The 23,812-nt window shown below is 46.4% G+C and overlaps 1 protein-coding gene across 5 annotated transcripts in view; it reads left to right on the top strand.

Annotated features, from left to right (window-relative positions):
• BOC (BOC cell adhesion associated, oncogene regulated) overlaps positions 1-23,812 on the top strand; it is a 71,926-nt gene that overhangs the window by 1,149 nt on the left and 46,965 nt on the right. Inside the window, exons 2-4 of one of the 5 annotated variants that reach the window (XM_019652268.1) lie at positions 3,701-3,792; positions 7,130-7,316; positions 9,917-9,964. The gene's annotated coding sequence lies outside the window, so the exon portion shown is untranslated. Of the gene's footprint in view, positions 1-3,700; positions 3,793-7,129; positions 7,317-9,916; positions 9,965-19,281; positions 19,401-23,812 lie in introns of those variants that run through there. The other 4 variants (XM_019652269.1, XM_019652267.1, XM_019652271.1 and 1 more) reach the window with 4 other exon arrangements.

The following is a 23,812-nucleotide window of genomic DNA, read 5'->3' as shown; positions in this document are numbered from 1 at the left end:
GTGAGTGAGTGAGTGAGTGAGTGAGTGAGTGAGTGAGTGAGTGAGTGTTCGCGCGCGCAGCGTGCTCCTGGGTTGTGCTCTTGGGGGTTTTGTTTGTGTAACTGTGAGAAGGTGGGGAAATGAACCCCTGAACAAGTTGGAAGGTTGCGTGGAGGGGCAAGGAGCCAGGAAGAATTTTCTCCTGGATTTTTGAAGGCCCTGATAAACTTTCAGGATGTGCAACGTTATACTAGTTGGCTCTTCTAGGTGATGGGAGAATTTTGAGGGGTTGGGGGCAGTCCGACCTGACAGAGGTTAACGAGCCCTGGGGATTTGTTTTGTTTAGTTTTGTTTTGGGGATGAGGATGGCAGTGTCAGGGTTACTTGAAAGGTTGTTGTGTCCCTCCAGAGATGTGGCAGTGGAGCTAAGAATACCCAAACCGCACACCAGCAGTCCTAAACAGGCACTTTCTGGGTGTGGTGGGGTGTTCCGCCCTTCCCCCATTCCTTCTCAGCTCGTTCAGATGGGTTGGTATGAGTTTTTTTTACCCAGAGTTACCTCTTTGAGTGCATTGAGGGAAAAGTATATTTTGGATGCAGGCCCTTGTGTCACCTCCATATACTCTACCCAACTCACATTTGTCTCCTAGTTCTTTGTTGCCCAGAACTTTGCAAACATTGGCCATTGAATGAATATAATTTTCAAAGTTCTTGAATACACATACATTTCTGACTTATTCCATAACTGGGCCCTAAATAGACAGCCAAGCTCTGTGATGGTTTTTTCATCCCTCTGGTTCCAGCCAATAAATCAATGCCCATTTTCTCAAGGGCAGCATGGTCAATATTAAAACACCGTCTTGTTGGACTGAGGTGGAGACTGAGGCACCCATGCATTTGGGAGACCTGTTTTCAGAACTTAAAGTGAATCTGAGGCAAGAGCGTGGCCATTTTGAGGCATGTAACAGGTTTCCCAGGAACGTTTCTGAGGTCTTATAATTGCCACTTTTTAATGGTCTCATAATTGAAACCCAGAAGGTTCCCATGGTAATCTTGAAGCACCTGGGGTCCGTGGGATACAGGCAGGGTGGAAACAGCACTGGAGTTATGACTTTTTGGCCAAATGAGTTTTTGGAGTGAGTTTATGGAAAGAGGTAAAAATGAAAGACGTAAGAGTTGCCTCATTGTGCCACTTGGTTGACCCTGCCTGCCGCCATCTATTACTCAGAGGTTGACCCTTCAGGAGGCTGAAGGCTCTCTACACCAATGAAATTTGAGGATTGAGACATCAGACACTGTTCCTTTTATCCTCTTTCAAGAGATCTCAGAAGAGTAACATTGCAAGAGACAGTTTCTTAGAATTTGCCCAAGCCACAGGAGTTGGCTTTACTTGGGAGAGAAAGTTCATAGAGGTCAGGATGGTTGGTTCCTTGACCACATCTGGCAAGGGAGAAGGGACAGAGAGGACCCTGCTCTGCTGTTAATTGGTTGGCCAACTTGTGATAAGAGAGTGATTTATGTTCCTTTCCATCCTCCAAATGGGCCCAGAGATTTTCCTTTCTTTGAAGTGCTCTTTCAAGTGTTTGGGCTCCCAGCTGTCTTCAGCAACTTATCTGTGGTTTCCATGCCCTAAGAAGTAGATTTTATTCATGAAATAATTCACTTGACTTCCCTGGGATCCCCAGGGGTTGAGCGAGAAAGGTGAGAGGCAGACTGCTGGTCACAGTATTTCACAGCACCCTAGGGGGTCTGAGTTCAGATTTCAGCAAAGACACTGATATGGTTAATGAATAAGGGTTTTTCTCTCTGTCTTTCAAACAAAGGAAGAAGTGGAAGAAAACCCACGTGCAACAGATAATTGCTGTCCAGTACTTTATGGCCCCTGCATAAGAAAGTATTAACCTGGCACCAAAAGATAGTATACAAAATTTGGAGTTTGCTTTCTTTCCTCCAAGCTCCAAACCTCCTTGCTATCTGGGAAAATAAGAGACACAGAAGAAAATGGAAATTGGAGATGGGGAGGAAAGAAAGCGATTTGTTATATTTTTAAAAATCTATTTACTTTAGTATATAGAACTTCTTGTCATCGCCACACTTCAATTCAGCATTTCTAGTACATCATCAAACCTTGGGTTGGGAGCTTTCTTGGCACAGGAGAATATGCTTTCTTAATCAAAGGATGGTTCTCCAAACTACCCCCCTCCCAATTTTTATTTATTGGACAAGCATCTGATAATAAATAAAATGTTTTTGAAAATTACCCACAATCCCATACTGTAATACAACATGTTTTTCTTCATTCATGTACAGTAATAACTTGGTTTGCGAGCATAATTTGTTCCGGAAACAAACTACTCATATTGCAAGACATTGCTCGTTTACCACCTTAAAATGTATTAGAAATGTTTGCTCGTCTTGCAGAACACTCATAAACCACGTTACTCGCAATCCAAGGTTTTACTGTGTGTACCTAGTTTTCATATCGTTATATGATAAAAGTAGAGATTCTTTTGTAGTCACATAGCCCTGAAGAATCTCTGTGCTTGACCAAAGACTCACAGAGAACAGTTATGTCCAACCACTGTGCCATTGGTGGGAACAACCTAAATCCTAAGAGTTCTCCCACATAGAGCCTTCACATGAAATATTTTCATCATTCATGAGGCTGAATCAAATATTTGGGGCAGAGGGGTGGGATGAAGAGGGTGTTTGTTTTTAATCTAGAAATCCACGTTTACAAAAAGCCTTCCTAAATAGGGCTTTTGCCTCCACGGAGCCCTCAGGGTTGGTAATGGGTAGAGAAGGGGAGGAATGCAGGAAGTAAGGCTGAAAGAATCCATCTCCAGTGGCACTGCCCTGAGGATTAGGAAACTTGGGTTGGAGCCCTGGCTCTGCCTGTGGACTCCATTCACACTGGCTCAAACCACTAAGCTAATGGATCCCTGCATGTCCACTGCCACTTGAGTTAGACTCCCTCCCCAAGCTTGTCCAGTCTTTCCTACCCTTCCTTTTATTATCCCAACCACCCGCCCCATCTTTTCCATTCCTTCCATCATGCTTGGTCATGCCCTTATTAATTGTTGTGGACCCATGGCTGGATTGTCTACCTATCACACCCCACCCATCCTTCATCAGTCCCACAAAAAAGTTGCCACCCAGCTTAAAAACAGTGTAAGTTTACAACCCAGATTTCTTAGCCTTTCCTTGTGTGGCTCTGTCCCACCTCATGATAATGTCACCTCAGTAGGGTGACATTATCTTCTGCTCCAGCCTGACCCATGTAGCTGCTGACTCTTGATTTTACCTGGGTTCATTCCTTGCTTGCTGCCTTACCACCCGCGACCCCTTCCCTGTAAGCCTACCTTACGCTGTATTAGGCCTACTGATAATGTGTTCTTGAGAGATGTTTGGTGAATGTTGATGAAAATGGACGACTGGATACACAGGTAACGTTTTTTTGTAAGATCAACAAACTGTTTTCAATGTAATCATTGTCCTTAATCCATTTTTCATTTTATTTCTAGCAAGGAGCCAGGTAACTGGAGATTTAAGGAAGTCTATGACCTTGGAAAAATTACTTTTTCTCTGTTTTCTTATTTATAAAATGGGTTAATAAGGAATTACTTGAGTTTTTAGCGATGCACCTTATAAAAAGCAAATACTTCGGAAGTGTTTGTTTATTTGGTTGTTCAAAAGATGAGACACTTCTCTTTTCCCTCAGTCCCGGCACAAGCTTCCCTCAATCCATGACCCATGAAGTCTTGTCAACATTCACAGCGTCTGAGGGTAGCAGCCATGAAGTAGAAGAAGCAGGTGAGGTTTTTCTGCCCACAGTCTACTGTCTCTGGCATATCGGGTCAGTCATTTTTTCACATTTTGTGTTGCTACTTGAAAATAAAGTGTCTCTCATCCTTTTCTGTTGGAAGGGTCCAGCTTGAGTGGAATCTGGACTAAACATGGTGGTTCTAGTTTGGCTCAGATACTCTTAGTCAGAGCCTGTGGCCTCTTTCCCTTGGGGTGACCATGTTAACCCCCCTTTCCCTGAGGCAAACTGTTCAACATGTTGGATACAAACCATTTACTATGGGATTTGGAATCTAAGACTGCTGTGGAAAAGTCCTGCTTAGGTTTGGGTAAGGAAAGCCCTGTGTTTATGTCTCTGTCAGTGGTCTTACAGGCAATGCCTTGTGATCTGATGAACCTGGCAGTGTTTATCTCACAAAACCCAGAGGGATTCTGCATCGTTCCATCTTCTGAAATAAAGTTAAGAAATAATTTCTCTGTCCCTAATGGTGAATTTGGCCTTATCTTCAAAGAAGGCCTTTGATGTTCAGGACAGGATTATTGGGCAGTAAGAGGAAATCACAGGAGAAAGATCCAAGCCAATAATACAGAGTCAACTTAATTTGGTTGCTAGAGAAAATGTTGAGGAAAGTCTCACTATTATAGTTCTCTGGTTGGCAACAGGAAAGTACATAATATGGCTAAGTAGGGCTGAATAAAAAATAACGCACAAGGACCTGTGCAGAAGAAAGGATGGCAAAGCAATGTTTATTCTCCTCTAAAATCAGTTTGGGCAGCATTGGACAAAACGAGGGTGATGACGTGTGTAGATTGGAGCTTTCATCCTTCCCACAAGCTTTTATCCAGCACTTGCTGTGTGCCCGGGCTCTATCCCAGAGCCCACGCCGCTCAGAATCCAATTACTAAGGCGAAGAGAAATGCAGAGCAATACAATACAAGCTTTAGTGTTAAAAGTACTTTTACTGGATCAATTAAGAAAGGCTTCTTGAGGGAAGAGAGCCAATATCTCAGGCTAACTCTTAAGGCAGAGATGGGACTGGCAATACTGAATTTTTTTATTTATTTATTTTTTTACCTCTGCCCATATGTGTTCATTATTTTTTCCCTGAAAACTTACTTTTCCTCAGTGGGTGATAGGCTGAATTATTCTCGAGACAGAAGATTTTAAGTTCAGAGTAGGGTTTTTGTTTTTGTCTTTTCAGTTTAGGAAAGTTAAAAACTAGAATCTCTGCATTGAATGCAGAATCTCAGAAATGTGAATCTTAGACAAGCTTCTAAAACCAGTTACTGAATAGCTTTCAGGGGAAAAAAGGAAAAATGTGCCTTTTTTTGTTTTTTCTTTCTCCTCCATGTCAGATATTAACTGACAATTCTAGAAACACATGCCTGAATTCAGCTTTTTACCTTTCAGTTCCGTTTGCCCTTTGCTCTACTGTCTTGGGTAGGTTTGCTTGGCTCTGAAATCATTCACAGGGTAGCAAGCGAGGGGACATTTATTTTAGGAAGAAATAAAAGTCGCTGGACTCTCTCCAGTTGCCCTGAACCTCCTTAGCTGCTGGGAGGTAGCTCACATGGGATGGGAGCTACGTACAGGTAAGAGGAGGAGAGAATGTGGAGGCAGCTGGCCTTGGAGGGCCCCCCAGGCTGGGATGGAATTAGATTTTTGAGGGGAGCCCTCCCCCATCTTCCCCGGCCCTGCCAGTATTTTTCCAGATTAGCCCCAGCCAAGTGCCTTTACTAGTCTGAACTTACCTAACATTACAATCCCAGAAGGTTTATTAGGTATGGGTCACAGTTAATTGGAGAGGAAAATTGGAGGGGTGTGGGGGAGAGGGTGTCTGGGTTTATTACTTTTCTGTGAAAGCAGAGGCTGCTTCTAATTATTTCACAAATCGTCTCCCCCGCTTGACTCGGCGTTCTGTCTAATGATGATCATCCCATCACGGTGTTATGGTAGCTCTGACTTTTTATGTACCTGTGCCCTCCTGAAGGGGATTTCATACTGCAATCAGCGAGCACAGTGCCCTCTTTTGCAAGTAAGACCACAGAAAATGATGGAAATTCACAGCTGTTTACCTCTGTCATTATGAATGGATGTTTTGTAGCGAACAAGTTATATAAAAATCTACTGTATTATAGCCACGTGTTAGGCGCTCATGGCTCCTCCAATGTGCAGGCCTTCGAAGCAGTCACCTGCAGCCCTGCCTTGACCGCGTTGGTGGTCTGCCATCGTGAAGGCCGCAGCAGCTCCAGGTGAAAGCCCCGCAGTCAGGTGCTTTGGGGTCTATAGCCTTCTGTTGCCGGGATGGAAGCTGGCTAGTTAGACCCAGCTTTCGCCTGTCTGGACTGTGGCAGCTTGCCAGCAAGTTTCACTGGGTGGTCTTTGACAATGGGAGAGAGGAGGGGTGGGGGAGCTCGGCTCTCCTGCCCAAAGGGAACAACAAGGTTGGCAACCAATCGCCTGTCACGGGAACACCACAAAGGTCTTGAGTTTGGGTGGAAAGAATGGAACAGGTTGCTGAAGGCGGTATTGTGATGAAGTTAATTTTTCTTCCTCTGAATTTATAAACGAAGTCTTGTGTTTATGTGGAGAGCCTTTCCCCCAAGAGGGTAAGCACACATAAGCAGCAGGTACCCTTCATCACGGGAAGGAAGGATTATTATTCTCACCCTATCACTCAGGCCATCAGCTGTGGACCCGGAGGGCAGGCTGAGATTGGGGAATCTCAGTGCCAACGAGGCAGCACCGCCTGTCTCTGCTGTCCTGGTGGTGATGTGGAGAATAGTTGCTATTTAGTGAGCACCTACTGTGTGCCCAACCCTGTGCTAAGCACCACAAGCGTCACTTCTGCAGTCCCCCAGAAGTCTTGTGAAGATGGGCATTATGATCCTCTACTGCAGATAAGGGAGCTGAAGTTTCAATAACTACAGTGACTTGTTCTGGTCACACAGCTGGTAAGTGGGGAAAGCACGATTTCATTGCAGGGCTGCCAACTCCAAAACTCAGGATTTGAAGAGGAAAAAAAAAAAGCTCAATCTCTCCCCCAAAGCAGAGTCCCCATAACTTGGTGGAGCTATTTCTTTTACAACTAAGTGTAAATGGGGGCCTTTATGGAACTTGCCTTAAGAGACACAAAATGCAACCTGCGACCACAGCTGCAAGGTTTTGACTGGCTCGGTGGCAGCAGCACGAGGAAGCCAGGCTTTGTGGCACAGCTTGCGCCAGACTTTGAAAACAGTGCCAAAAGCTGCCTCCGTCTTGAGTCTCAGCACAGAACATGTCTCCTGACTTTTTCTCTCCCCTCTGGGACATCATCTGAATTGGCTCTCTGCATCTCTGCTTTAGTATAGATGCCAGCTGAATCCATGTGCTTCTCGGGTGTCTGCAAGTCTGATCAAGCAGGTCCTCTGTGGCCTGGGTGGGGTGAGCAGGAGAAGGCGTTTGGCCCAGCAGATACTTTTACTGGTCAGGAGACGTGGCAGCTTGTACAGAAAAATACCCCGAGGAAGGAAGCCGCAGCTTTGACAGACAGGTAACTGACAGGAGATGGTACCTTCCAGGCAAATCCTCACAGGGCAGCCAGCAGAAAGAATTCTACAGGCAGTTACCTGCAGAAGAGCAAAACACACCTCTCCCTCCTGGCTGAAGAGAGTGGTGGAGATTTGTCTGTGGAGGACATGTAGTTACCCTCAGTTCTTTGTTTTTCTCTGACAAACGTGGAAAGCTTATAGCTAGGGTGTTCTGGGTTGGGGGTGTGTGGAGTGCTAGGACACTGGGGTTTAAGATATAATTATGTGACCAACTAGTTGGGTAACTGAGAGGAAGTCTTGGAAACTCTGTGTATCTTTATTTCCCTGTCCTTGCAAGCTGCGTCGTCAGAGCACTATTAGGAGGCAATGAGATGGCACAAGGGAACACTTTTGATTCAAAATGTTCATGCTCACGACAAAAGCCTAATGCCCCTGGCATCTGTGCCTGCCTAAGATGAGTGAGGAGATAGGACATTCTAGGGAACTGGCCAGAGGTCAGAGGCTGGGCACCAGGGCTGCATCTGCTTCTGTGATGCATTTCTTTTTCCAAGGGCAGGAGCCTGGATTGGAGGCAGTTCGGTCCTATTGCCAGAGACCCTTCCAGGTCACTCCAGATGAGCTGCCTTTCCCTCTCTAGTGAGAAGAGACAATGAAGGGTCTCAGGGTCCTGCAGGAGTTGGGAGAGGAAAAGATCTCACGGCAGGAGGATCCTAGTTAATGTTCTTCCTGAGAGAGGAAGGAACAGAGGAGTCTGGGGAGCATATGGGAGACCCCACCTGAGAGGACTGAAGTCTAGAATGAGTCTTATTAGAAAAAGGGTGAAGTGCTGGATACAGATAATTGTTCCAGGACAGAGTAGTATTTCTGGGGCCACTTCTAGGTTGGAGATTGTGTGGCATCCTGGTTAAGGGGGAGGCTTTGAAACCAGACAGGCCTGTGTGTGAACCCTGGCCTTGCCAATTGCTAAGTGTATGACTCTGGGCTAGTTTTCTAAACTAAACTGAGACCTCAGGTTTTTTGTTCTTTTTTTTTTTTTAATTGGAGAACAGTGTGTTTTTCCAGGACCTATCAGCTCCAAGTCAAGTAGTTGTTTCAATCTAGTTGTGGAGGGCCCAGCTCAGTGGCCCACACAGAGATCGAACCAGCAATCTTGGTGTTATGAGCACTGCGCTCTAACCAACTGAGCTACCTGGCTGGCCGCTGAGACCCCAGTTTCTTAAGGTTGTTGCAAAGAGGAAACAAGATACTGCATATAAAGTGCATGAAATGCATTGCGAGCATTCAGTGGAAGGTGGCTGTTATTAGCAAAGGAGAGAAGGGGAAAGAGGGACAGAATGAAAGGAGGGCTATTGATGGATTGGACAGCTAGACAGTAGAGTGTGTGGAAGGCTGCACTGGCTCAAGGTCTAAGTGGGGGGCCTGGAACCCCCACTGGCTCAAGGTCTACAGAGATAAAGGCATGAGAAGACGTGAGAGAGAGGAGTCCACTGTGGGGCAAGGCCCAGCCCCGTGTGCACCATTAGGTAGCAGTCCTCAGGCCTGGTCACTGGGAAAGAATTCCCACCCAGCCTTCTCCTCTGTTTCTTCCCCAATTCAGCATCATTCATTCTACCAAAAACCTATGAGTCATCTTTGGCTCTGTTCTTTCTCTCATACTCTACTTTACATTCTCAGATGATACTGGCTTTACCTTTAAAATATTTCTAGAATCCTGAAAATTCTCACCACCCTAGTCTTCCATCGACATTTCTTACCTGGGCTATTGCAGCCGTTTCCCCAAGTGTTCTTGCTTCCACTCCCCTGATCTCCCTGCCCTACGGCCTGTTCTCCATAGAGAAGTCAGTGACAACTTCCAAAAGAGAAGCCAGAACTCTCCATGGCGCCCCTGTGTCATTCAGAGAAAGCTCCAAACGCCCTCAGCCCCACCCTTGACTGCTCTGGCCCCCACCGCCACCACCACCCACCCACTCCCACAGCCACGTTGGCTTCCTTGCTGTTCCGTCCAGCTAACTGAGCACCCTACTCAGGTGCTTTGCACTTGTTTTGCCCTCTTTCTGGAAGGCTCTTTCCTCTGGATATCTGCACAGTCCCTCCCTCACTTCACTGAGATCCCTGCCTCACAGCCCCCTTAATCTGACCACCCTTTATTAAATCGCACTCCCGTCATAATTCTCTCCCCCTTCAACCTAACTTGCTTTTCCTCATTGTTATCCTCCTGACATATTTCTATTTGTTCATTTGCTTATTGCCTGCTTACCCTCGAGAATGAAAGATCCTTGAGATCAGGGATTTTGTTTTGTCTCTTGCTCTCGTCCTGTGCCTAGAATAGAATCTGGTGTGTAATCTGCTGGGTTTTTTTGTTTGTTTGTTTTTTGTTTTTTGTTTTTTTACGCTAGTCTGCATGGCTCTCCTGAGTCTCACAAGGAGTTTCAAAGAAAATGAAACAATTACATACAGATTATATAAGAAAAATTCTGGGTGTGTGTATAGGGAGGTATGTGAGAGAGGATTCTAATAATATTAGAGTGTTTTAGAAAAGCCAGGAAGCGGTATGCTAGGCTGCAGCATACATAGCCCAGTTCATTCCTCTCTCTTCCTCAAGGTGACTGACTTCAGGAATGTCCGTGGGTATTCCATCTATAAGGGGAAGGTAAGAATGGATGCATCTCTGTCCCGTTCACATAGCTCACTTAAGAAGAATTAATGAACATCTACTTTATGCTCAGCACGTGCTAGGCCTGGCTAGGAGATGCAGAGAAGCCCAGCACATCTTCACCACCCCCAAGAGTATCTAGTGCAGTTGTTCACCTGGGGCTTCCTAAATGTGCCTGTACCACCCCTGCATTGCACCCGTTCTGTTAGCACAGTTACCTGAGTTGAACTGGAGCTCTGTTAAATCTCGTTTGTTGCCACGAGCCAGGGACAGGAGGAACATGGGATGAATTCAAGAATAGTTCATGTCTCCACACGCATGAGGGCTTGTTGGGGTCAGGCTCTGTGCTGGGCACGCAAGCCATAGAGATGCTCTCTACTATGGGAGAGCTGAGAAGCATGTAAGTACAAGGAATAGCATGTTTGGATGTCTGCCCAGAGGGGATAGATCTGACTTCAAATGGCATATTAGTCATTTCTGACTCAGTTATAGATTTAGAAGCTAAGGAAGAATAAAAATAAGGATAAAGATCCCAAGAAGCCTTGTGCTGACAACAAACGTGTCTGAGAAATTACACTGCCAAGAGCCCCAGACCCAATATCTACGGCATCTTCGAGAGCTGGAGAATGGCCCTAACCTCTTCCTCCTCCAGGTTGTTTTTAAACTCAAGAAAAGAAAAATAATTAATAGGCTTTTTTTTAAAAAGCAATTTTAGATTTACAGAAAAAAATTAAGTGAAAATTACAGAGTTGCCACACACTCCTTGCTCCCCACCAATTTCCTCTATTACGTCTTATGTTAGTGGAACAAATTTGTTACAACTGATGAGCCAATGTTGACACATTGTTATTAACTAAAGCCCCTAGTTTGCATTAAGACTCACTTTTTGCATTATACATACATCCTATGGGATTTGACAAGTGCGTAATGACACATGCCCACCATTACTGTATCATACAGAATAATAGTTGCACTGCCTACAATCCCCTGTGCTCCACCTCTTTGGCCCTCCCTCCTTCCCTCTCCCAAATCCCTGGCAACCACTGCTCTTTTTACTATCTTCATAGTTTTGTCATTTCCAGAATGTCATATAGGTAGAATCATGCAGTATATAGTCTTGTCCAGATTGGCTTCTTTCACTTAGCAACCTCCTTCAGTTTTAAACATGGCCTTCTCTCACATTCCCCCTCCACACACATGTCCATCCAGCAGAGGTGCCCAGAGCCGTGTGCTGACACCCTCCTGACCAGAGTCTGCAGTGCCCTTCCTTCACCGTAGAACAGGCCTGGCCCTGGTGCTACTGGAGTTTAGCCCAGGCTGGTAAACTGTCAGGAGCTGCCTGTGTTTTGGCTCCACATCTGGAAGTGTCAGCTGTGCAGACCTTCCCATCCCATTCCCAAACAGAGAGACAGGAGGAGCACACGGCTGTTTGCCGTCCTCCTCGGTAGTTTGTTTTACTTGCGTTGGAGCCGCGGACTCGTGTTGGGGAAGTGAGCTTCCCCCGCAGCAGCCCTCCTTCACACCACATCCCGTGTGGTATGGGCCACAGGTCCCCCAACCTCTGAAGTCGCTGCTGTCAGCACAGCCCAGGTTCCAGCATCAGTGTCTGTGCTGCTGAGCCCCGGGAGTGACTGAGCCCTGGGGCCTGTTTTGTGGTCATTCTAGAGCAGCGGTTCTCAACCTGTGGGTCGCGACCCCTTTGGGCGTCGAACGACCCTTTTACAGGGGTCGCCTAAGACCATCGGAAAACAAAAAGATATTTACATTACGATTCATAACAGTAGCAAAATTACAGTTATAGAGGAGCAATGAAAATAATTTTATGGTTGGGAGTCACCACAACATGAGGAACTGTATTAAGGGGTCGCGGCGTTAGGAAGGTTGAGAACCGCTGTTCTAGAGGAAGACCCATCAGGTGCAGAGAGATTGAGAACATTTCCCCTGCCATGAGGTGCTTCTTTGTGGAGTCAGCCTCACAAACTAGGATTCTTTAGGAGTTTGGTGGCAGGACCCTCAGTATTCAGTGCACTCAGCAGTCACTGTAGACAGTGAGGCTCCCTGGGAGATAGGCGATGAGGATGGACTTTACAACAGGAGCACCAGGAGGGGCTCCTTCAACCCCACTCGAACTCTGGACCCTAATTAGAGGAAAGGGAAGTGCATGCGAATGAGGGGATCGTGTGGGTCATCTGGCTGAACCAGGCTGAAAAGTTCCAGGGGCTGAGAAAAGAGTGTGTCCTAGGTAGAGAGAGTACCCACGCTGGGGAGCAGCAGGGACTGAAGTTTAGACCCCCCCTTCCATTGCTTCCTGTTGGAGGAAACACAGCCTGAGGCCAGCTGGTACCTTCTCACACTGGAGGACCCCAGCCAGGTGTGTCAGAGTTCAGTGAGAAGAAGGAAGAAGACTCATTGGACCCTCTGGGAAGTGGGAATTCCATGCTGATGACCCAAATCCATATCTCTTCCTCTTTCTTTCATTGCTTTCTTCGCCGTCTGCCCTCCAATCTGTAGCTTGGCCCGTGACTCACTAAGAGCTCTTGGCTGCCAAGTAGTGGCTTTGCCTAGTTGTCCACTGGGTAAGTGAGGGCTAATAATTCTGTCCCAGATTTGTCGCTAAGACAGAGTGTGCAGAAGCTAATGCATGGAGTGTTTAAAGGTCTTTAAACTCTTCAGAGGATGATACTCTACAGGCCAGCAATCCTTGCTTTTGTTGTTAACCTTGGAATCAGGATTGAGCTTCCTGGCTTTCCTGGGTCTAACTCTGTAGAGTCTGGGAGGCTGGCCATCAATGCTTCCAGAAGCCTTGGCCCTTGCCTCACTTTGCCTGGGGAGGCAGAGGATAGAGAGTAGCAGAACCATGTGACTGTGGACCCCTATCCTTTACCGAATCCAGCCTTCTCCCCTAAATTACCTCCTTGCATTCTGTCCCCAGGAGATACAACTGAGCATCCTGAGATAGAATCCCAGACTGGCTTCTGTAGGTACATGCCAGATAGTGTGTAGCTAGGAACAGGGACCACATTTTCTGAACCAAAAGATAAATATGTTATCTGACAATTTTTTTTTTAAAGATTTTATTGGGGAATTGGAGAGAGAGGAACAGCATTGGGGAATCAGAGAAAGGGAACAGACAGGTAGACAAGTTGCTGTTTTTGTTCTTCAGTCTAGTTGTGGAGGACGTTGCTTCACTGGCCCAAGTTGGCACCATCATTGCGCTCTTCCTGGGTGAGGCAGATTAGTCGCCGGCTTCTGGACGGCCGCTCACAGCGGCTGCTGGCCGCTCACGCTGGCTGCTGGCTACACACAATAGCCCATGGCAACTCACTGCAGCAGGGGCTGCAGCCTATGCCGTCACCGGCGACTCACGGCAGCCCAGCTCCAGATTGAGCTGTTGTTCAGCATCTTAGCTGTAGAGGGCAGTGTCACTGGCCCTCATGTGTGGGATCCGAACTGGGGCCCTCTGGTGTCCCGAGCCAGTTCTTAACCATCATGCCACTCGGCCGGCCCTGTTATCTGACAAATTAATATTTGGGTTTTTCTCCTCGATTTGTGTGTGTGTGTGGGGGGAGGGGGGAGCGGGGAATCTCAGAAAGGTTGATTTTATTAATAGCCTTTATATTTATAAAAATATAAATTTATATTTGTGATGCATTAAAAAAAATCACCTTTAGCATAAGGAATGGTATTTAGTACAGAGAGGGCCATGGGAGGCCTTCAACGGTGTGGTCACCTGTTTGAGTGGCATGCACAGGAAAGCACTGGGAGTTTCAGCAAGTGTCCGGGGTGGCCTGAGTCTTCTCTAATACTTTCTCTTCAGGATAATCTGTAGAAACCATGTCAGGGTCCTAATTTTACTCACTGCCACCCTATTCCCCTCTCTAGGAAAAGCCAGCCTTCATGGCCGTGGGACAGGGAGGCTCCTTAATAACTAAGTTCTACATGCTTTCCAAATCAGGAAGTAACGAGGAACGGCATGGCCAAAGGAGATGGAATCTTAGGCAGGCAGGACTCACTTTCCCCACACAAGGAAATGAACCAAAATGCCAGTGCAAACGTCCATAATCTGGGTGGAGGAAAAGCAGCGAGACCTTGTTTCTTCTCATCTCAGCGAGAATGAGGTGTGTTACTCTTCCCTGGGCTGGGAGTGTTCTGACCTGCCTCCTTAGCGTGAAGAATGCCAGCTGCTGAGACTCATGGGAGACCCAAGTTAGGGAGACTGGGCCTCTGCTGATTGCAGTCAGCAGTCCCCTTTCAGGGATGGGGCTGTCTCTTTGACCCAACACTGGGGAGCCTTTGAACGTCAAAGAGGGGATACACCAGCCTCCCCACCAGATCCTGGGCACTGGCTGAAACCTTCCTGACAGTGCTATTTGGCTTAACAGAGACGAAACTGAGTCGGTGGTGGGTGGGGGTTCCTAGAAGTTGATGCAGGATTAGGAAAGTTTGGGAGAATCTTTTTCTAACAATCTTATTAAAAGAAAAATAAGTTTCATTATTATCTGTTCATTTAAAAACTCAAACACATAAAAGCAGAAAGAAGAGTATCATGAACCCAATGTACCCATTATCCAGATTTAACAATTAATTATCAAGACAAACAAAAGGGTTTTTAAAAAAATACTACTTTGGTGTGATCTCTCTCTCTCTCTCTCTCTCTCTCTCTCTCTCTCTCTCTCGCTCTCTCTCTCGCTCTCGCTCTCGCTCTCGCTCTCGCTCTCTCGCTCTCTCGCTCTCTCTCTCCCACCCTAGGCCTCTTCTCTTCCCTGAGAATGTATCACTAATAAACCCTGTTTGCATACTTAAAAAAAAAAAAGAAGAAGAAGAAGAAAAAGAAAAAGGAAAGAAAAAAAAAACAACTGCTTTGCTTTCATTACTATGCTCTGTGTGCCAGATGGGGCAAGGATGGATGCCACAGGTTACCCTTTCTCAAAGAAGTGTATATTCCAGTCTCCTCTCTTCCCTGCCCCCTCCCCCCCAACAATGGCCTAGAAAGGAAAGCACACCAGCCTAGGGCACTCAGGTTTGACTCCTGTTTGTTCCATGGTGTGCTGAGCTGTTTCTGTGTTACTCCCCACCAGATGCTGAGCTCTTAGTGAAACCTGAACTTTACCTGTGGATTCCCCAGCCTTGTATTGAATGGGGGTTCAATAAGTGTTTATTGACTTGTAAAGCAAGTGATTCCATGAGCCAGGGTGGGTTCCAACTGGACAGGTGTAAGTAATGTGAGTGCCTAGTGCACCAGGGAGAGAAAGGGGGCAGATGGTGGGATTCAGAGTTGGATAAGGGGCCATTATAGGAACCCTGGGGGATCTTTAGGGGGTGAAGCCTCAGGTATGATCATTCTGCAGTTAGCACAGGGGCTCCTGGTTTTGCCACGAAGGAAGAATTCAGCATTGAGAGAACAGGAGAGGGATGGATTGGAGCTGCTCTGTCTGGGCCCCAGATTCAGGGGTCTGCAGGCCCTGGGTGTGGTGGACAGGCTTCTGAGAACGCAGCCTCCCGCTCGCTCCAGACCCTTTTTTCTGGGTGGCCACGAGCAGCCTGCAAGCCGCCTGCACCACCAGGGCCTGCATGTCATTCCAAGTCCTGTTTTATTCATTTTGGAGTTGGCAAGGAACCGGCCCCTCCAAGTGTGGGGAATGGAGTCCACTTCCGGCCCCTGGAGTGCTGGCAGCTCGGCTGCTCTGTGCCCCTCTGAGCAGGGGTGGCGGGGTTAAAGGGCATGGAATGGGGTGTCTGAGGAACGTGAGGGGGGATACTGCTAACACTTCCCCTCAGACCTGACCCTGTATGCAGCCAGCGGTGACCTCAGGCAGGGTGACAGACCCCGGGCCCCCCGGGGAAGTCTCCAGACCCTGACTTTCATCAACAATCTACCCCTCCCACTCCCTGCCTGGTCTTTTTCAGTTTAAACTTCCAGCTCTGACCTCCCATCCCATACATACATGCATGATGTGTGTGAGTGTTTTAATTTTTATTCTTGGCAGAAGTTAAGACACAAAATGGATTTGGAAAGAGATGAAACCGGTCTGGGTATATGTTGGGCAGCGGCAGCTTCATTCCTGGAGTGGGAGGGCCGCAGAGCAGGGAGGGGCTGGGTGGGACCCAAGTCTCTAAGGTGGGGGCGGGGAGCTGTCTCCTCCCCATCCGGGACCAAACTGAAAATCTACTCCTCAAGGAAGGCCAGAAGCTAGAGGCTGAACTGTTAACCCTTTGGGCGGTCAAAAAGCTGGTACCAGTGATGGCAAAGCCCGCTGATGCGACCTGGTATTAAGTAGATGTGGGACCCCTGGGCAGCTAGCACCTGTTCTACTTCCTGGTGGTCTGTGAGTCCTTGGAGACTGTTCTGGCTTTGTTAAGGAAATCACTGATGGTATTGCAGGTTTTGATGTGCAAGCCTTAAAATGTATATCTGCTTGGAAAACTTCCGGTCTCCTGCTAACCACCCAGAAGTGAGTATTGGAGCCTGTCTTGGCCTCCAAAATGGGAGATCTTGGCCATGGTGGCCTCCTCTTGGGTTTTTATTTCTACGTGAAGAGGAGAAAACTCGGAATCTGAAAGTCCAGCAAATAACTGAGGAAATCGCAGAGAAGCTTTGAGAAAATGTTTTATTCCTTAAAATATATTAAGATAGTAAATTTGTGAGATGAAAAAAAAATTAGCTTTAAAAATGACAAAAATTTCTTTAAAATAATATGGGTAGGGAACATTTTTATGCAAACTCTCCGTTCCAACCATGGCACCCAATACAGCCAGGGCATTTCTGGCAGACATTCCTCATCACAATGACCCTAGGATCCATGGCAGAGATACCCAGTGCTTCCCAATCCTGGCTGCGCATCACAGTTTCCAGGAAAGAGTTTTAAAAATACTGATACCTGGGCCCCACCTCCAGAGGTTCTATCTTAAATTGTCTGAGGTGCTGCCCTGGCCTTAGTGTGTTTTAGTGTTCCCAGATAATTCTTCGATGCAGCAGGCGTTGGGAACCTCTGATTTAATAAGGCAGATGGGAGAGGCCAGAAATGGAAGAACTTTATTGTCTCTCAGTACAAGCTGGTGCATATAACTTGGGTCCAGACTCAAAGCGCTGTGGCCAACTTCTGCATGGCATTTAGGCATTCAGACCTCAGGACTGACTCTGGGTGGGGTGGGCGACAACACATGTTCAGGAGTTGGACGCAGGGTACATTGTAGGATTTGCCAATCCAATCCCTCCTGAAACATGGTGGCTAGTGCATGACTGTAGCTCAGAATGACTTTGTTTTTTTTCAGCCTTTCTATGTTTTTGGGGTTTTTTGAAAATAGTTTATTGTATACCTGCTTGAATCTACCAAGGGCAGACGTCAAGACCAGTAGGCAGGGGAAGCAGATAGCACTGGCTTTGAACCTTTTACTTGAGCAAGATGTTTAATCTCTCTAAACCTCAGTTTCTACATCTGTCAAATGAAGATGACAATACTGCCTACCTCATAGAGTTGTTTAGCGGTTTAGACTAGGTACTATATGTACATTGTCTCGCACAGAATAACTCAATATGTGGTCAAATACTTTCTTTGCTATATGCTAAGACTGATGATTTCTTCCAGTTCTCTGTATTTGTCTTAATCTCATAGTGTGACAAAACCTGGTGTGTTACATTCACTAAATCTCAGTGACTTTTAATTACATTTACAAACCAGTTAAACTAGGAAATTAGTAATTTGGCAGGGAAAAAAAGGCAGTCTATTTTTTCAATTATAGTTGTCATTCAACATTATATTAGTTTCAGGTGGTCAGCCTAGTAGTTAGACATTTATATAGCTTACGAAGTGACCCACCTGACACCATACGTAGTTATTACAATACGATTGATTATATTCCCTGTGCTGTACTTTACATCCCCATGACTATTTTGTAACTGTCAATTTGTACTTCTTAATCTCTTCACCAAAAAGGCAGTCTTTAAACGTTATACGCCCAACATGCTAATTTCAGCAAACTAAGTTCTTGATGGACATTTTATACAACTTACTAAATAAAGTAATTTCAGATTTTTAAAGGTCATTAAGAGAATAGTAAATGTGTTTTCATCTTTTCCAAAGCACTTGCCCATATTGTGTGGAAACAATCCTAGAATTAGGGGGGATGCTCTTTACAAGCCAAAGGAGTTGAATGTTAGAGCTTAACACAGGAAACTGTTTAGATGTCATATGGGAGGAAAAGCAACATTTTAGGGCCCAGGGGGCTGTTGGGAAATGAGGCCCCCATGCCTATGGGAAGATAAAATATCAGTGGTGATGACATAATGATATTTGGCATAGCTTTCTTTTTAATAGCAAAAGTGATAACATACCCACTTTGAATATTTCTGAAGTGTTTAATGTAAGAAGTACAAATCCCCTCATCTTCAGAGATAACTGATGTCAACATTTAAGTGTCTCTTGATCTTTTCCTATGACAATCCAAATAGCTATATACCACATATTCATATGTAATTTTTTTATTTACAAAAATGGGACCATGCTGTTTTACAAATTACTTTTGGGATATTCTCCAGGAACCTCTGAGGCCAATATTTCCCAAAGCATATTTGACAAAGTTCCCCTCACTAGTGGTACTCTGAAAAAAATAGAGTAATGTGGTCAAGTAAGTCCAGGCCTGTGGTCAAGTAAGTCCAGGCCTGTGGTTAAGTGAGTTCCGGCTTCCGTGCTTACTCTGTCCTCTCTTGGTGATTCCCGATGCATAATGGCACATTAAAGGCTCTGAGAAGGCCTGCAATAAAGACACCTCATTAGCTTTTCTTAATATAGCTTTTCCCTAGATTATTTTTGCTAGCACATGTTTCCACCCAACAGCTGTTGAGAAGCACTGTTTTAGGCATTCCTCACTAAACTCCCCTCCACCTACTTACTCCCTGTCCTCCATCTGGGACCTTGTGGGGGAGGCAGGAAGAAAATCAAATTTGTTCATTTAGTCAACAAATATGCCTTGTGCTCCTACTGTGTGCCAAGCACTGCAATGTGATAGGTACTGGGGGTACAGTACTGAGTGAGAGAGACAGCAGGCTCTCTGCCCTCAGAGACTTTCAGTTTCACTCCAGTACAGTACTGGTATGAGTCATACCCAGGATGGATTGCACCTGGGTATGGCAGGCCCTCAGCGGGGGATCCTGTGCAGCTGGTGGAGCTCCACAGCAGCAGGCTAGAATTATCCCCACCCCTCTGCTCCTGACCCTTCCTCATGCCTTTCCAATTCCCCGCGCTGTGCGCCTGCTATAAATAGCGGAGCCTGACGCAGCTGGCAGGACTCCATGTGTTTGTTTTCTCTGTATGTGCCAGCTTTGCACCAAGGCCACTGCGCTTCACAAGTTGGGGAGAGCTGACAGGAGTTGGGGGCTTCCCGCAGAAGGCAGGGACTGACAGACAACTGCAGCATGCTTCAGGTTTCCACATTGGTATTTATTTTAAGTTTTAGCCGGTTTAAAAGAGCTTTGTAATTGAGAAAGACTGGGGTGGGTGGGGGGCGGGATGTGTATATTTGGGGGTCAGGGAGGTGGTGAAGAAAGTGTGTTTGTATGAGGTCAGATGGGAAAGAAAGTAAACTGTCATGATTCTAAAGCACACTTACCAGCTGGAGCTGAGTGCTGTGAGTACATGCATGTGTGTATGTGTGTGTGTGTGTGTGTGTGTGTGTGTGTGTGTGTGTGTGTGTGTGTGTGTGTGTGTATGTCTTAGAGGTAGTGAGTGCACGTGCCCCGAGCAGGGGACCCGGAAAGTCCAGGTTGGGGTGTCTGGCCCCTGAGGTATTATCTATTCTCAAACCTCTTTTGTTGAAATACTAAGGCTACATCTGCAATGAGGTTCAGACTAATGAAAATACAGTGTATTCCTAAAGGTGACCCTAAAGGGAGTTACTCACATTTAATATAAGGTGCTGTCATTTATTGAACAGCGACTTTGTACCAGTCATTATTCTAGATGATTTGCTAATGTAACCTGTTCTTCCTTCAACATCCCTATGTAAAATAGATTTTGTTGTCCTGTGTCAAAGTGGTTCTTCCTAAGGTTCAGAGTGAGGCGGTCCTGCCTGCAGGAAAGTCAAGGAGAGACACAGTCGGTGTCACAGTGCAGTCAGTTGCCAGCTAAAGAGTGGTAGCTTCTGATCGCCCATCTTCAGCAGTTCAGCTATTTTACCCCAAGGATTAGCTTTTCATTTGACTGCTTCTGATTTCTTGCCAGCACGCAGAGCCTGTAAGTGGTGGGGGTGTGTAAGAGTGTATTGGGGTTGGAGGCAGTTTTGCCCAGCATTGGCTCAAATCAGCACCAGAACCATACAGGCCAAGAAACAGCAGCTTGATCTTCACTCATTCTGGGTCACAGAACCTGAGATCCGCTTTGAGTCATGTGGAGGACGGCCTGGTGCCATTGATAGCTTAATCATCATGAGGAAAGGGCGTAGAAAATGACTGCTGGTGACAATTGACTTGGAATTTATGGTAATTATGTTACCTCAGAGTAAATCCAAGTGAGCCTTTTAACCCCCAAGTTGTCCTAAATGCGCAGCTTGTACTAAGAAAAAGCTCCCTCCTTGACTCTATACCTACAGTTCTCTCTCCTCACTTCTGTGACCTTTCACCTTTGTGTCTCAGGTCACTCAGTAGGTATTTGCTGAATTACCGGAGCACTGTGTCAGGGCTGAAGATGCCCTTGGGAATAAGATCATCGCCATTCCTGACCCCTGAAGCCTTTGGCTTAGCAGTTAGGCGAACGGTACCTAATGAGTGTGCTGGGGCTTCCTCGAGGAGTGCAGGGCTCTAGGAGGACACGAGCAGGGCACCTAAGCACTGCCTGACATTGAGCAGGTGCTGGGCACTGCCTACTGAACAGAAGTGAGTTTCCATGGTGCCTGCTTCTCTTCCCATTCTCCTTCCCCACCTCGTCCTTGGCAAGCCCACCCCCACTCACCTATGCGTGGATGCTATAGCAGGGGACACCTGTAGGTTCTGCCTGCCTTCTCCCCTGAGTAAGAACCACAGTGGGCTCCTAAGCTAGGTCCTAGAGGGAAATAGGAACAGAGATAGCAGACACTCACACATCAGTCTCCCCTTCTTAAGCTGTGCTTTGCAGTGGGAGCACCCCTGGGGTTCATCAGATCCAACCTCCAAGGACCAAACTGAGTTAGGTTTGAAAAAGATTTTGGAGGTAGGTCTCTACAGCTTAGCAAACATTCATTGAGTATCTACTGTGTGTCCAGGAGAGAGACTTGTAAACAAACAAGTTGCTATATAGTGAGAAGTGACATTGAGTATGCTGAGGTATAAGAGGTCCTTCTAGGCTTCTCTTAGCTCCAAGCTTTTTTCCTGCCTTCACTGATGTACTTCAACGAATCTTCCAGGACTTTACTAGGAATGAACATGGCTGATAGAAAGGGTGGTTCTTTTACGACGTGTGACAGGGGCTGTGTTGGAGGACTGACCTGTGCAGAGCAGGGCCTGAGTGTGCACATGTGGTGGTGTGCGCGTGCTCCAGGGCCATTCCTCTGATGCCTCTGCTCGTGGGCTGGTTCCTTGCCTGTACTTGGTAAAATCTGCAGTTTATCTTTGACTCTGATCTTTCCTCGAGGCCATGCTGCATTTTAATTTTGGTATAACAGAAAGGTGTTGTCAAAGCTGAATGTTGACAAGGTTCCAAGTTCTTTAAGGATGGGGAAGTGTGCCTAGCTTTTCTCTATGTCCCCTTTGCCCTCTGTGCAGTGTGTGGCACCTACCGGGTGCTCAGTGTGGGTTTGCAGGACCGACCTGAATTCTGCCTCCAGCCCACCCAGGGACTGGTCGGTACCTTTCATCAGGAGCGACGTTGGGGTTGGCAGCTGTTCTATCTGCTCTTCCAGCATGAACACTAAGCAGAATGCCCTTGTTTGTCCTACTGCACTTCTGAGCCAAATCCTGTTACCTTTCTGGATGCTTTGGGAAACTGGCCTCTTCTGCGGTTCTGTGTATGTTGCAGACGGAGCTTCCTTGCTCCCTGGGGTAGCACATCTGATTCTTCTCGGGGCTCCATTGCTTTCAGTGGGCACTGTCAGGTGGAATCAGTGTCCCAGCCTTCTTCCCCGAGCCTGCTTATGATAGTAAGGTCTGTGTTCACACAAGGATTGCTTGTCCAATGGGATTGGTTTTTCTTTGTCCTAAGACATAGGACTTTAAGCTGTTGTGATCTGCCTTACGTGCAGTGCGGGTGCTGGGACTGGTTTGTTTCTATACCTAATTTGTGCTGTCTGCCAGGGCTCTGATTCATTTTACACCCGATCTTTTGTCAACTGTGAGCACTAGACGGCTTGGAAGTGGATGCTCCTCTTTCCTCTCTAGTCACTGTTACCATTTTATTTCATTGTTTACTTGTGTGGATATAGCCCTGGCCACAGGCTGTAATTAGAAACATGTAGGTGGAAAAAAGCAGGTGGCTTTGTTGCCCTTTGTGCATTCACTGATGAGGTCAGAGGTGAGCTCCTTTCTGGGGCTGGGCGTGGGGGTCAGAGAGGGACTGCGGCATGTTTTCCTTTCTATAAACACTTGTCCATAACTTCTTGTCCCTAATGACCTACTGTCTGACAGGGATCTTTCCCCTTTCTCTCAGAACAACTAGAGATACTACAGAGAAATTATGATGATTATCATCATCATCATCAGGGGAGTGCGGAGAGGGCGTAAACCGAGTGGGGTGGGTGGTGGCAGAGAGAGGCTGTTAACTTACGTGACATAAATATTGACTATTGTTGGGTAGAGACTGAGAGACCAGAAACTAGGTCTTGCCACAAACACTGTAGCACTCTCCATGGCTCTCCTGGCCCACAGGGCTGCTGTGAGGTTCTGTAAAACACTATGTAGAATGGGGGTATCACTGCTTTATTTTTTCAACAAAGAATATTTCTTGAACTTCTGATACATGTGTGTAGGCTTGCAAAACCAGGCCATTGCTTAATTCTGTACAGCTTATAAGGAACAACTAGCGGAGAGATGATACCACATGTGTCTGGAGTTGTTAAAATGCATGTCTTTAAGTCTTAAAGGACATTAATCTAAAATGCCACCAGGTAGAAATGCCACTGTGTGAAATTAGAGGCTTTTAGTAGAAAAGTTCCTTGACATCTGTTTCCCCCAAATTATTGCATGGTTGCTGTGTGCCGGAATGCTTTCACGTGTGAGCTCATTAACTCTTTTAAGCTGTTCTGCAAAACAGGTGTTATCATTCTCATTTTCACAGAGGGTAAACTGAGGCTCAGAGATTCGTCTATTTACCCAAAACCACTTTCTACCAAGGGTGACAGTGGAAGAGCTCATATCCAAACCCAAGGCTGGTGGCTTTTTAGTACCAGATCCTGTTGAGTTCCACCCAACATTGTCACTAGGTAGAGAAGCTATGTCTATAACACAAATTTGAGGTGAGCTCTAAAATCCTTATGTGAAAAGCATCAAGAAGGGTTTTGAGAGGGCCGGCTGAGTGGCTCAGTTGGTTAAGAGCTCGCTCAAGAGTTTGAGCTCTGAGCAACAGTGGTTCGAGTCAGCCCGAGCTGAGCAGCCGTGAGCTGCCAACAGGTGGCGGGATGGCTCAGCTAAAAAAAAAAAAAAAAAAAAAGAAGGGTTTTGATAACCTCTTTCCCCATCTGTAATGTGGGGATAATGATACTCTCTGGGTTGTGAAGATAAAAAGTGGTAACATATATGAAGCCCCCAGCACTGAGCTTGGCACATAGTAGGAGCTCTGCGTATTTGGTTGCCTTTCCCAGATCTCTACTCTCATCCCTCCTGCTCTCTCTTCAGGCCTGAACCCATCCTTCTCTTTCTCACTCAACAGCGTTCTTATTTCTACT

Source organism: Hipposideros armiger, unplaced genomic scaffold (assembly GCF_001890085.2).
Source record: "Hipposideros armiger isolate ML-2016 unplaced genomic scaffold, ASM189008v1 scaffold_176, whole genome shotgun sequence".
Classification (NCBI taxonomy): domain Eukaryota; kingdom Metazoa; phylum Chordata; class Mammalia; order Chiroptera; family Hipposideridae; genus Hipposideros; species Hipposideros armiger.
Note: the sequence above shows the minus strand (reverse complement) of the source record. Positions and strands in the feature narration are given on the sequence as shown.